At 35.6% G+C, this 15,159-nt stretch overlaps 1 protein-coding gene across 4 annotated transcripts in view; it reads left to right on the top strand.

Annotated features, from left to right (window-relative positions):
* The window catches only part of TNFRSF19 (TNF receptor superfamily member 19), a 60,629-nt gene that overhangs the window by 29,107 nt on the left and 16,363 nt on the right, over positions 1–15,159 (top strand). The gene's annotated exons all lie outside the window — the stretch shown is intronic.

Raw genomic sequence — 15,159 nt, forward strand, 5'->3', positions numbered from 1 at the left:
AGAATGTTTTCTGGTTTAACTTGAAAGCTTGGCAAAAAATAACAGTCGCAGTTATGAAGAATTTTTTTAAAGGCTCATTTTCGTATTAGTAAATTATTTTGTTAATACACTTCAGCAGGTCCACTACTATCATTGCAAAGTTCCCTCATATGACCAGTCACCTGAGGATAAACATTCCTGTCGTACCACTTGATTAGGGCGTCTTGAGTCCGCTTCTGACATTGTCATATTAATTTTAATTTCTGTTTTGTGTTGATGCCAAAAGAAAGGCAGCCTTCCTAGGCCCTCTGTCTACTATCAGGTAGGCTTCAGTGAGTATGAATTCTTTCCTGACACACAAAAGGGGTGGTTTTTTGATACTTCTAAAATAACTTTTGTACTAAGGTTACAGTGTGAGAGAAAAATATAGATAAATATCTTTATAGTAGTAAATATATTAAGAGGGAAATGAATAATCAGTTCTTCTGTTTGTTTTTTGCTGATGGAGAGGATTAGAATCTCTTTAAAAGGAAGGATCCTCTTTATTCTGCAGCTGAAGCCTTTTTACTGCTTCTTCCAAGACTACTGATGGTCTAAATCCCATCAAGTTTTTAATTCAATAAAAGGAGTGAATTATTCTTGTTGCATGTATCCCTTTCTACTTTATAATATGAAAAATCGATTCAACGTAATCTTGGAAACCCAGGAAAACCCAAGTAAAACCCTGGATTTACTTGTCTGTTTCTATAACTGAAGTTACATTTTGGGAGGTTTTTTCCTCTGTTCCAAACTGAAACAATTGCTTATAGAAAGAATGAATTGTCAAGTTTCTGAAATGCTTCATGCTAAGGACACACTGTTGTTCTAAATTAAAATATAACCAAGTATATGCTATTGTGCATTAAAATCACACTCTTAAATAGTTTTATATGGTATTAAATTTAATGAAATAAGGATTTCTCAGAATTTCATGTATTGCTTAGTCATTTTTCAAATGAGCCAAACTTCCTTGTCTTGCTTCCATTCTAGTTTTAGTGCCCTTTGGGGAAAAAACTTACAAAAACAGATTCTCAGACAGTATCTTTAATAGTAAAAGTTTTTGTAAATGTGGCTTCCTGTGAATTTCTCTTATGGTTTGAGATAATTTCATTATATACCTCTGAATCAGAATAATTTAATCTTTATTGAAGTTTGCAACATTGAAAACTAGTAAATCAGATTTCTATAAAAGGAATAAGTCAAATAAGTTATGATGTTTGCATCAGTAACTCCTGCCCATGTATAATATAAACCTAGAAAGTAAAGTAAAAAATTTTCAACTGTTTTTGTAGTGTAGACGATATCTTAAAAGTGTTTAAAGAAAGGGTGTTCTTCATAGCAAACACTATGGGGTTTGATGCCAAGAAAGAAATGTTGATCTTGACTTACTGGATCAAATCACTTCAAATTCAGTGAGTTGCAGAAAGTGTTTCTATACAGAGTTTGAACCCAAATAGGCATATATACATATGTTTCATATACACACTTACTTTAATCCCCCAGTTGATCAAATTATCTGCAAAAAAAAAAGTGAAATCCAAAGTGCAACAGTATTGTTCTGATCTAGGATCTCTAAATCATAAATTCATTTTATGCAATTTTTCTTTTCTTTTTTGTTCCCTTCTTCTAAGAAAACCTGCTATTCAAACATGAATTCTACTCTCTGGCACAATCGAAGACAGGGAAGAAGAAACTACCTCCCTTATCTTTCCTCTTTGATTGTAGCGACTCATATGCATATTTCCATCTTTTCCAAAATCACAAATTTTGATTATTTTTTTTTTTTTAAAGATAGTGAAAGAATGGTTACCAAGTCTTCTGAAATAACTCAGAATTGTTTAGTTTACAGTGGTTTGGCTTTTGTAATTTAGCCTGAGCCTGCATCCTAAATTGAACTGTTAGGAGGCTAATTTGAAGTGGGCAACAGACAACCTGATAGAGAAGAGCATTTTCTCTGGCACAAGCTGCAATGGTAAATCCAGATAAGAGACCTTTTTTCCCCTCATCTCATGGCTGTGACAAAGCCTTTGACTAACAGAAATGTTAACAATTGCTTATTTTTCATATTTTTGGTGACAAGTTGTGATAACTGGCAAGTATTTCTGGCATTTACAGAAGCAATACTAAAAGTTTGAAATCATTAAAATGTTCTTTATTTACATACTAACCCACCATTAAAATCTTAAATAACGGAAATCCTACTATGCAGATGATGTCACTGGTTTTCAGAGGCTTTTGTTTGGAATTTGTATACTGGTTCTTCAGGGGTCTAGCATAAGCTGTCTCAGTTTAGAAGAGTGTACATGGCTTCCTCAGAGGAGCTAGGAAGTTACTCCTACAATAGTAGGTAAATGAACTGGGATCTGTTTGAGTTTTACTTAACATCAAATAGGTAGAAATATAGTTTTAAGACTAAGTCAAAAGCATGATTCTACAAGGAATTATAAATAACGGTGTGTGAAAGCAAGCTTTTTTCAGCTAATGCTGAAAGAGTTTGCTGTTCATTTCAGTAATGAATATATTTTGATAGTTAATATGTTTAAGACTGCATTTCTTGAAGTTAAATGCAGACAGACCATTAGGTGTATGGGGCAAGTCCTCAATGATCAGAGGACTAAGTTCTGCTTCTCTGCCTTTCTTATCCTTCTTTCTTTCCACTGTGAAACAGAAAGTCAAATATTAGTGCAGCTAACTCCTGTATTACAGATGAAAAGGAAAAGTTTAAATGTCCTGTTTCAATGAATTAATTGTCCTGTGAGGTGTGTGGCAATCTTTTGTTTGCTTAAGAACATTACCATAAGGGCACAAAGGCTCACAGCCCCCTACCTGGACGAAAGGTTCATGTTAAAGCTAAGACATGGATGAAGTTCTTTCAGCACTAGTAGCAGTTGATTATTACCCGGTTAGCTATAAATCTAACTACTTGCTTTTATCTTCTTTCTTTCTGTAGACATTTTAAAACAGATCTGGTTTAAATATTTACTCATGAAAAAATGAGTTTGTGAATTGCTGGAGGCAAAGTTGAAAGGATTCTATAATGAACAAGTAAAGAGAGTATTAGAGGCCGGGAGAATTGCTATCACCTTTGTGTAAACTTTAAAGGGGACACAATGACTTATGTGTGTTTTTAGGATGTCAGAAAATTAAATACAAAATGATATAGTTATATTTTAATTTGCTTTGTTCAGGTAAATAAACTGTAAATACCAATCTATATATAGGGTCAGGATCTAAACATTAGATTAGAAATGAAAACATGTTTTTAAATTACTGTTCATGTTCACTTTGTAACCTGAATACACTTTTTCTCATCTGGATGACAGAAAAGTGTTTTGAATAATCAAAGATGTAATTTCTGAAATGGAAGGTAGCATAGACTGTCTCAAACTGGTATCTGTTCAGCAGAGAAACAGTAATGTAGACATGGTTCAACAATTCTTTTTTCTCAGCACCAATTTAGGCTTGCAGAGTTCACTCTCCTGTCTGCTCAGGCCAGTGTTGTGCTGCCCCAATGGTTTTGCTTAAACTGTTAATAATACTCTTCAGTAACCTAGTTTTTGAAACTAGCCATGATACAAAAAGCATCAAAATAAATCCCTTCTTAAGGTTATTTTTAAATCTAATAAGTTTGTTAACCCCAAAACACTTATGGTGGCACAAGTGAAAGAGAGATGTGGGAAAGGCTGGGGTAAGGAGCAGAAGATTTTCCAAAGACACTATTGCCGCCTTTAGCTAAAAACATAATGCTTGCTCAGTCTGTCGTAGCACATAAACAAGAAGCATTAGAAACCATACTCCTTATCATCTTTTGGTCATCTTTTGGTAAGAAGATGACAGATTAAAATCAAAGCAACAGAATTCTTTTATCAGATTGGTGATGTCGGCTGTTCCTGCAAGTGATTCCTGTAGTCCTGTTCAATTCAAAATGCAGAAAAGCATCAGAGTCACCAGAACCCTTTAGCCCCTGGGCAGGCTTTCTGCTAAGCAGAACAACCTGTGACATTGAACTTTGAGCTGTATTAAAAAATAGTTCTAGCACTTCCACATTACTGTCTCTTTCTGGACCAATCAGTCAGTGGTTTTCCCCTGTTATGTGCAAATTCAGTCTAGAATTTGACTGTACAAACAGTTAAACTGGAATAAATTCTGAGAGTCAAGGAAGAGAAGAAAGGAACACCTAGGCGCCAAGAGCATTTTACAGCCAAACCACCATCAAAGGTGGTTTTTGGGTTTGGGGTTTTTTTTGTAATTATCTGCACTATTATATTTTTTAAAAAAATAATTTTTTACACAGTAAAAAAATTGCACAGTATGTCCAGCCAAACCCATTCTTCCTTCTCCAGGACTACTACTGCTTGTCTTCATGACATAAAGTGAGGAGCATGGGAAGCTGGAGGGGACAGGACAGGGGCAGGATACTGTTCCGTGTGTAGCTTGGGAAACTAGCCTCTACATGTTCCAGGAACTAAATGCATTCTTTGCTTCAATGAAGCAGAAATGTTTTGTTGAATAAGTCACAGCAGAGGAAATATCTACAGTTTGATTATAACATCATATGCATTTGAAATAAACCTGCACTTGGGTCTAAAATGGTTACTTTTTTTGCCATGAGCCATGTTTTGAGATACCGATTTCAGTGATAGTGGTTTCAAATACAAATATAATGAACTAGAAAATAAACAGTTTTTACTAAGTTGAGGAATGAAAGTAATGACTACAGCTTATTGAGACAAAATACATATAGCAGACTGTAGTGAACACGTTACATTTTCATGTGAGGCGTCTGTATCTTCCCTGCTTTAAATGTTGTTTCTTTAAGGAACTTCTACAACGCTTTGACTACCTCCACTAAGATTGATTTCAAAGCTCCCTTTATGGTTTTCTTCTGTAGATTTTTTTTTCTTTATTAGTTTGCTCTGTATGGTTACAGAATTGTTTTTCTGAGAATTAAATGTAAGTGTCCTAAATCACAGCTGAGTCTCCCTCTTTAAATCTACCATGTATGTTGTTTCAGTACCGAAAGGTGCTATTTAAGGGATGAAATTTGGTGGCATTTCCTTCTTCCTGGTGTTAAAAGAAGCTAGTATAGGAGAAGTAAGATCTGGTATAAATCTACTTATTTACATTTACAAGATTAGGATCTGTGATTTTGTAAACTTTCATGTGAATGTAATGGGTATTTGGGGTATGCAAGGACTGTATGTCAGAACAAGGAAGGTAAAAAGCTAGAAATTACAGTCTGCAGGGGAATATTGTAGGGTGACAAAATACATGATTAAAAGTAAGGCAGGGGCTGGAAGCTTGCTGGCTACATACATATTCTGTAAAATACTTTTGTTGTTGGTAAAAGAGAAATTCCCACCGTGTCAGCTTTGCTGGAATTTTTTACATTGTTCCATTAAACATAAATACGGCATTTTAATTTGAGAGTAATTTTTGGATGACATTCAATTCCACATTAGTTCCTCTGTTTACATAGTGGAATTCTAGTTTACTCATATCAGTTTCTTTCTGTTTACAGAATTTTGTGATTTGAAACCTGTCAGACTCCAGATAATGTTTTTCCAGCTATTAAGTTTTTCTGTAACTTTTATTTGGTTCCTTTTTACGGTAAACTTGGTCTTACTAATGCAAAACAGCCTTTGAAGGTAGGCTGGTTATGTGCATATGAGGCAACTGGTAGCTGAAAGTAAATAACAGGTGAAACCATTCTTCATTATGTTCAACACATATTCAACATAATGTCCCTCTTATTTCAGTATTTTTTCTGATTTGGGGTTACCTTATAGCATCTCTCGTAATCCTCTTTGCCATGTTGGACACTGTGATAGAAAGCAGCTGGAATATTGTATAAACCTTTCACAAAAGTCATAAGGAGTGACAGATATTGTAAGTACAGCTAATAGCATCACTAGCTTGTAAATATCAGTACTGTTTTATTAGAGACATTAGCTTTTCATTATCTCATAATTGAAATGTACACTTTTGTAAAAATGTAATAAGTCAGTCTGATATTTTCCATATGTGACCTGATGATAGCGTAACTTACCTTCAGGAAGTCTGAAACAAATTTGACTAGGTGTTTCAGAGAAATGACAATCGCTATTCATGTCTTACAAAGTTTTATTACAATTTTATTTCTTTTACTCATCATAGATCAAAGAGAGTTAACCTGGAAAACCTAAATGTTTTCAATTCCTTGTCCTTGCTAATTGTGATGCTTCTGACCAACTGAGGAAAGATTCATGTGTGACTTGGAGTCAAACAGCTCCTTTTCTTCCTATTCCGAATTTGCTTTACATGCCAGGCTCCCCTCCTAAACCAAAAAGTTGCAAACAAAGGCAGGGCAGATTTTTCCTTCTTGTAATAACAGAGATGCTACCACTAAAATTAGTTATAATAGTTCTGAAATGTTACTTAACAGAGTGGAAATTGAGATTCATTGCATAGTTTAATCATGTTCCAAAACTTTTTCCTTGCCTAGCTCAGGGAATAACATTTTTTTTTTACTTATGCATCCCCAATTAACTTTCACTAAATCCTGTTGTCTGTACCTCTCATTTCTGTGCTTGGATCTATAGAAGCACTTCATTACATAGCTTTTTATCACTAAATATTATTACAGTATTACAGTTAGTAGGCAGAACTGGTCAGAAGTGTTTCCTTCATTTCTATCCACCATCTCATCTACTCCTCCTCCTCCAAATTAGAGAAAGAAAAAAAAGAAGTGTGGAGTGCTCCAAAACAGAATTTCTGTGTAGCCAGCCAGACACTACCAAGGAATCAAAATTTAGAAGCCAGAGCTCTCAGGCATTCCATTCAGTCTAAACTGTTAGGCTTTTGTCCACTTCCTTGCACTATCCTTAAATGTTTTGTTCCATGCAGTTTACTTTTTCAGGGGAAAATTTGTTTTATCAGAAAAATTTCCAGTTGCGTTAATATGGCCTAGTGCTGCAAAACTGTGGGTGTGAGGGCTGTTCTAATGAATTGATTCACTTACTAGTAACTTCTGTAGAACAGAAGTACTGGGTATAACGTGTCCGCTGTGTTATGAAAGATCTGTCGTTTGAGTCTGTAGTTAAAGGACAGTAACCTGAAAAACCTCAGCAATTCTAATGAGTGTTTGAGATTTCCTGATCTTCACTGAAACTCATAGTGACAGTAACTAGGGTCTCTTACTTTGTGCCTGCTACCTCAAATCTAACTTAGATTTCTTTGCATGGTGAAATTCTATTTCACTGAGTTTCAAGTAACCCAGTTCAAACAACAAACTAAAAGAACTAGGCTAATAGTGAATGCTTTAGAAATATGCTTAGTATAGACAGCATTAGCCAAGTATTTAGAAGTCCTTAAGGCTTAAATATTCAAATAGGCCCAGGATTCTGACTTCAGAATTGCTTCTCTGACCATCCTGCTTGTCAGCTGCCTAACTCTGCGAGCACTTAAAAGCCCAAGGGACCTACAACCATTCATGGACTGTGATCTCCAGGAGTATCCCACTGATTCTGAGTCTAGGTGGCTTGGACACTTGCAGCTTTAGGTCAGGCCGAAAGGGTTGTGGTTCACCTGCTTTCCCCTGACTGCCATGGAAGGAAATACATATAGGATCATAGAATTGTTAAGGTTGGAAAAGACCTAGGATCATAGAATCCAACCATCAGCCCCAAAGTACTATGTCTCCTAAAATGCATGGACTGGGCAAGATGCTTTCCATAGGTGCCTAATTGGAGAATACAGACCCCATTCTCTATCACGGTTGATCCAAGAGGTAATAGAATTGGAATTTAAGGAGGTACCTACAAAGTTCTCTGTACTCTTCAGTGGTCGTCACAAAACTTCTGCAACACTGAGCAGCTGAGTTCCCAGCTGGCACTGAAACCATCAGGACCTACAAGCTACTCATTCTGTCACCCACCTCTGGACAATCTGTTCTGTGGTGTCTTCTGATGCCAGACTCTGCAGAGCAGACTGGGATATTGGCTGGGAGTCCTTTCCATGATAACTTCTTTGAGTCCAGAATTCTTTCCTTGTCATGTTGACTACCTGTGTGTTGGCTTCTTTTTCTTACTCTTAGATTCTTACATCACAAGTAGGTTTCCATCACAGGTAGGTAGGTTTCCAGCCTTGTGTCTGCAGCCTAGACAGTACAGTGCTTAGCACTGGAGGGCCTGTGCCTAGTTGTAAGCCTAGTTTCATGCCTCATCAAATTAATAATTCTGAATACAGCTCCATTGTTCTAAGACATCTTAAGATAATGACATTGTTCATAATTCTCCCATTCTGACTGCAACCACAAGTGATGGTTAAATAATAATTCCAATTTAATACTCACAGCTTTTCAAAAAGAGGGGAAAAGCATATCTGCTATCTTTGCTGTTTCAATATGCTGATGAAAGTATACCAATAAGACTGTTCTTTTATTGAAATTTCTTCAGATAGTTAAGAATTTAGTTGTATTTTTGAAGTAAAGCTTAAGTTGTAAATTAGTGAATTTCCATTTAAATGATTATCTGACTAATCAACCAAACTTTCCTCCCTACTTCCTGCTTTATGTGTTTGTGTGAAGTACAGGTGGCTGGGTCAGACTTTCTATTTAGATTATTCTGCTCTTTAATATCAAATAATGGGCAGTCCTCTGGTTTTCTTCTCTCTACCTTTGTGTTGCTAGATGCATTGAGACTGACTAGTAAATCCTAGAAGTGGTCTGCTGATAACATCCAATGGAAATTTAAAAAGCTGGATAGGGCTCTGTAAAGGCTTTGTGAAGTATAGCAAAAGTCAATGCATATGGGGAAAAAGAAAAGAAGGAAGAAAAACATAAACAGACAAAAAGTTTACCTCTGATCTTTTTCCTCTTCCTACCAACACCACCCCCCACCCCACCCCCCCAAAAGGTATGCTCAACCGGAAAGAAAGTTCTTTCCTGGTGTTACTTTGTGCAAGCTTGTGGTGTAACGCAGATGGGATGCTGCCACAAGGTTTCCTCTTCCAGAATTGGGGGGCTTGTGTCCCACCCCTGTTCTGATTGACCCTCACAGATATTCCTGAGGCTGTCAATAGGAAGGGCTTTCTTGCTGACAGTCAAATGTTTCCTGTCATTCTACATCCCTATAATTTAAGTTCTAGATTTGTCTGGATTGAGCTGAGTTGGGTTTGTTGACTGAACACCTATCAGTGTGTTTGGTGGTTATCACTGAGCACATGGATCATTTCTTTAATGCCTGGATCATACTAGTCTCTGGATCTGTGAAAGCATTTTCCTTCCTGGTGGTTTAGCATTCTTTAGCGTTCTGGCCACTGACGGCCAGGTTTCTGAGAACAGAGAATTTGTCTTTAATTGTTTTTAGCTATTACATGTTTGAAGCATTCTGAATGTTGCCAGTGGCCCATAGGTGTGACAGTTGGCATTTTTGGCTGTTAAGAATAATTTCAGAAAATTGTAAATTCAAGTGTTATTGAAAACCTTTTAAGATACGTGATAATATTAGAATTGTGTCTTCTTCAGTTCGGTTTCCTAAGTGAACACAGCAGATAGAATACTGTTGTCAGGTATTATCCCTTTTAAATCCTTTTGGCCCTGATGACTAATTTCTATCCATGCTAACAGAGTAACAGAGACCTCGGACAAGGAATTTTCTGATTTTACAGAAACAAGTGATCTAGTAGTGAACAGGAAGCTACATTAGTGCACTTACTGAGAATGTTGTGGCATAAGCTCCTACCCACATTCATCAACAGCAGAAAATAATATCAGACAAATGGTAATTTCTGGGCCTCTTGAAAACGATTGCTTATTATGATGGGGGTGAGGATAAGAAAATTTGAATACTAGAAGTTTGAAACTTTAAGGAAAGCATCTGCTGTAATATAAAATCTAGAAAATCAGTATTAGCAGTCCGTACTTAGAAAGCTGTTAGCAATATAAATATTAAATGATTTTCAGAGTGAGCAGGTGTAATGTAAATGGCTCCCATCATACAAATGGAACTCATAGAATAGATTAGGAATGGAAATATTGTTTTTCAGCACTTTGTTTAGAATCTCTGAAAAATTAATATATAAAATATGTATGATCATAATCCAGTAAAGTTTTAAGTAGATGGTGTGAAGTTGAAGTGATATTTGACCAAGCTGATTTGCACTGAAAGCATTGGCTTTCTATTTTCAACATGAGAATTGCAGTAATTATGTGTAATCCATTTTTATCTACTAAAGTATGTATTAATGTATTTCACAGAGACCACTGTATCCCAATGTAAGTCTCTCTGAAAATACATTCCTTGTTGCTTGCTACAATATGATGGAAAATATAGCTTGCAATGAAAATGTCAACTTAGCATTTTAAAATAAATTGATTAAATTTCATTTTATTCATTAATCTACATTGAAAGCTCATGCAACTCTTAATAGGAGTTTGCATAAGTGATACCCATCTGGCACTCAGAAGGTTATATCGAATAAGTACACGGTAACATATAGGGCAGATTTTGAATCTTTGTTCTAACTCACAGCTGGCAACCCTGTCCGCTAATCCCAGTGAAAGCTTCAGTTTGAAATACAAAACTACTTTTGAATTTGCATATACCTTCCCCACAGATGTCTGGAGCCTTGGTGATGTGTTTCCTTTATGAGTCCTTCTAAATCAGGGAACAAATTGTTGGATGAAGAGTGAAGTTAAGGATTCATTGCATTGTCAGGCAATGAATCCCTAAATATCCATTTTAAGAGCAAGTTTTATATAACAAAAGAAAGCTGAGAGTGACCAAAATACTTAGTTTTGCATTTTTTTGTGTAATAGAAATTCACTGTAGAGGCCTCACTTCTTTATTAGGTTAAAAAATTCGGTATCTTATAGAATGATACAGTTTGTCATTGCAGTATTCACTTGTAGTTTGTTCATCTGAAATATGAACAAGCAGTTTGCAAGCATATTTAGTTTCTTGATGCTGTTAAGTACAGTTAGAAAATTAAATTCTCATGTTAACTGTGGATGGAGTATGAGAATTTCAGTATGTTTTTTCAAACCAGTTTACCATACTTCTGTTTCTAGTAGTAACTTGTGCAACCTTTCATCTTATGAGTCAATCCTATAATTAGTATCCTTCTTTGCCAGAGGCATACTGCATGTTTGTTTTAGGTACAGAATGTCTGCAAGAAATTTAACTTAATCATTACTTCTTAATGTAAGAGCTGGTTAGCTCAATTACACTAGATTAAAGTGAACTTGAAATTCCTGAGTTACAGAGAAGGGGCTAATCGTTGACCTGTCCTGAATAAATACTATTTCCTATGGTTTTTTTCTCATGTGTGCTTACTAATGTGGCTAGCCCTTTAGCCCAATCTTGCAGTGGCTATAAGCAATTATCTGTTCATTGTATATAGTGGGTTTGCAAGGTGCTTATTTAACTTGGCCATTAGGTTGATCAAAATTATTCCAGTATTGCATACGTTGCAGTAAAGCTGCAAAATATTTTTTCAGTTAATTTTTAGTTTATTGTGTTTAGGGGTAAACTGAAAAAATAAGTACTAGTTACAGCTTTTCAGTAATTTTTTTTTAGCTTTTTTAGACATTTTCTAATTAAAGAGACATTACAATATTTTAAATATATGAATTTAATAACATGCTCTTAAGCTGTGTTCAGGCTGAAAATATTAGTTTAGATTTATCGCTCATAATCACCCAGCTAATCCTGGGAATGGCTACATTAGCACCACTTCAACAGTACTGAGTTTTGGTGCCTACAGTATAAATAATGCTGACTGCTATGGCTTTTGGGTACAAAGAGTCCAAGTTGTGACTGAGATGTGACTATAAAATACCACTAAACAAATGCACAATAGTGTGTTGGGGTTTTTTATTATACTTTGTGCTGGTAGATACTATTGGCTGTGTTGCTTGGCTACACAATACTTAGGCTGTGTTTCTCTTAAATTTCTTGCTTAAAAAAATAAAGCAGAAAACAGGGAATCCATCTAGGCTGAAACTTTCCATATTACCAACTGCCTATTAAGAAAATCATAGTCAAGCAAAAGAACACCAAAATATCACTCCAGAGGACTGGAATGTATTAGAAATAGGATAAGATGTGATAGCCTTAAAACAGGTGTTGTGCACTAAGGACCTTAGCAGTAACGATTCATTATAAACTAATATCTCATGAGCTGGAGACAATTTAATAGAAGAAAGACCTAATGTTCCTACTGATCACTTGTATCCTTCCAGTTGTCCTCTACTTTGCTCACCTTTATCTTTCTGGGTGATAGGCCTCACACATTCTCACTCTTAGTGGTTCACTTGTGCTGAAGCAGTGCACTGCCAACCTCCTCATTTACAAAGACCATAGAGTGGTCTCGCATGTTACTTTGGGCAGTGACATGTGCATTTGAGGTATAGGCTGTGACTGTTTCTTAAAAAGATCAGCTCTTTGTTAAAGCTTCCTTAAATAAAGGGTTGTATCCAACAGTTTCAATAAAGTTCCATTTAAGTCTAGTGGTATGATTGTATGCACATACTACTGAATGTAATTTATAGTTACCATATCTGCATGTGGAAATTTGGGATGAAATTAATGCACCCTAATTTCAGGCTAGATGAAAAATGCAAATTCAACATTGAATGATTGTATCTGTCTTCCTAAAGCTTGATCTTCCTCTTACCTTTTAAATAAATTAAAGGAGGAAAAATGAGGTTTTTGAGTATAGATTAATTTTATTTCTTCACTCCTGCTAAATAAATAAAACATAATAAAAAATGATTATTTTCTTATTCTTTGATGAAATGTTTCTTACAAACAGAAGCCCCCAGTCTAAGAAAACTTGTCAGTTAGAATGTGCCAAAACTGAGGCCTGCAGCCATAATTGGATTCCTTCATATATAGTCACTCTGATACAGGTTTTATTTACATTGTTGCATATGTTATTTCCCACTGGGCCTTTGTTCATTTAAAATACAGGATAGGCAAAACCTATAATCTTTGTCTGGCCTTATTTTATATTCCATGCAGAGTGTGAGTTACTAATTACTAATGTAAAGCAGTTATAAATTTCGCAGTTGTTATCGACTTTTATCTTTACATTTTATGTCACTTCTATTGTATAGTATCTGAACTGAAACAGAGAAATTAAAGTCAAAATAGTCAAAGTCATCTAAAACCCTGCGTCCTTATTTGACAAATGCAGAGTAGGATGCCTCCATCTTGACTGGGTGTCTATAACAGCTACATCTATAAGCTGGTGACCTTAGGCTCACTCTATATTCAAATTAACTTTAAAATAAGATCATAGATTTTTCTTCCCAGGAGAGTTTTAAGAGAAGGTAGGAGCCCCTGTCTGCCACCCTGAGTAATTTATGGGAAGAGCAAAGTTTAGTATCCTTCTCCAGGTTTCTACATCTGTAGGCCGACCGTGGTAATTTTAGGCACCATGTTACTCGGCATGGCAGATACTTCAGATTCTGTTCTATGTTTAACTTTTTCTTTCTGTTGTATAGGGAGTACGTGATCTAATAGAGGCCTCTGGTTTCCCAGATAGAGACACTGGATTTAAAAATCACAGATTTTAGGGCTTAATGTCTACATACTTAAGACCTCTGCCAAAAGGACAAGTCCTTTGTCATTCCTCAAAATGGATACTGAAATACGACATCAATTTTATATGTGCATTGATTTTTAGATTATTTGAAAGCTTATCCAAGAGTTGTGAGACTTTTGTATTTTATTTCTCATATGTTCTCTCAATCCAGAAGTAACCTTTTTAAAATTTAATACATTAAATTCTTCCAGTGTCGAACACACATGCATGTACGCATATATTTCCAGATCTCTTTCAGTACTGATTCTTTATTATTCACATTTTAGAAGTAGGCTCTTTCTGCATGGAATTTCTAATGGCTGGAAGAATTTCTTTAGCATTTTTTTATTTTCACATTCAGTGACAAAAAATGTTAGTAAATTCCAGATATTTTATGGAGTGGAGATGTCTCTAACCATCAGGATTTCATTTTCCTTACCAAGTTATTTTTTATTTTAATTGTAGCCCAGGAAGCAACAAGGGAAGGGTACTAAATTTTTTATTATTTTTTTTTAATCACTGCTGGAACATCTAGTCCAGAGAGCTAGGTAGGTTATTTGGCCAATTCAAGAACATACTTTTTAGGCAAAATAAGCAAATAATCCTTCAAATAATTTGATAGTGAAATGTAGTAGGTCTTGTATTACTCATCTATATAATTTTTTCTTTGCATATACAATCCTATTGTTCAAAGCTATAAAAACTTTGTGACTGAAATTATCACAGTATACCCTGTGATTCTGATGAAAAAAGAGGTATCCAGTCAGCAGACAGAAGTGACCTAGCTGAGTACTGTTCTTACCTTCAACGTTTAAAAAACATTTTTAAAGCAAGAAAAAAACATAGCTCTTGAAAATGTACTGTGTAGACTATTAGTGATTTTATCAAAGTTTGTGTCAACAAATTTAGGATGCAGGCTTGCAATCACCATGCAAGCTTTTGCTCTACTCCCTGGCTTTTACCACAGCTGAACCAGGACAAAGAGGGAAATAATTTAGTTAGAAAGTAAAGTGTTAGAAATTATTTCTCACGGAAGCAGAGGGAGACAAAAACTCTTACGACTGACCTAGAAGTCACTTCTTGCTTTATTGGGATTTATAGATACATACATATATATAGTACTGTATTAGTTTCAATCATTTTGGGTATACATGGCAATTGCACTTGAAATACATATAGTATGGCAGCAGTGCCTGTCTGGAAGAACACGTATGTTCCTTGCCCAGCTGAGGGCATAAAGTGTTAACAGCTACACTGCCAGCCCTTAGTCCTGCCTATCTGCTCATGGTTACAGGATGGAGCTTTCCACTCCGTCATATTTCAATCCATACTGAAAACCAGTCCATGCACCAATCTACAAGCTCATCACACAGCAACTATGGGATCTTGTTTGAACCTTTTAGAACAGATCTGTAACCAGTATGCATGGCATTCACAATGTTCAATTACACTTTCGATTAATGAAAGGGGGTTACTCTCTGTTGGTTAAAGAAAGAACCTTCAGACATGCTTATTCTTATGTTCACATGCATGCCTTTGTCACTTAGCTTGTGAATATATAATTAGATTCTG

The sequence above is a fragment of the Phalacrocorax aristotelis genome, chromosome 1 (assembly GCF_949628215.1).
Source record: "Phalacrocorax aristotelis chromosome 1, bGulAri2.1, whole genome shotgun sequence".
In the NCBI taxonomy this organism is placed as follows: Eukaryota; Metazoa; Chordata; class Aves; order Suliformes; family Phalacrocoracidae; genus Phalacrocorax; species Phalacrocorax aristotelis.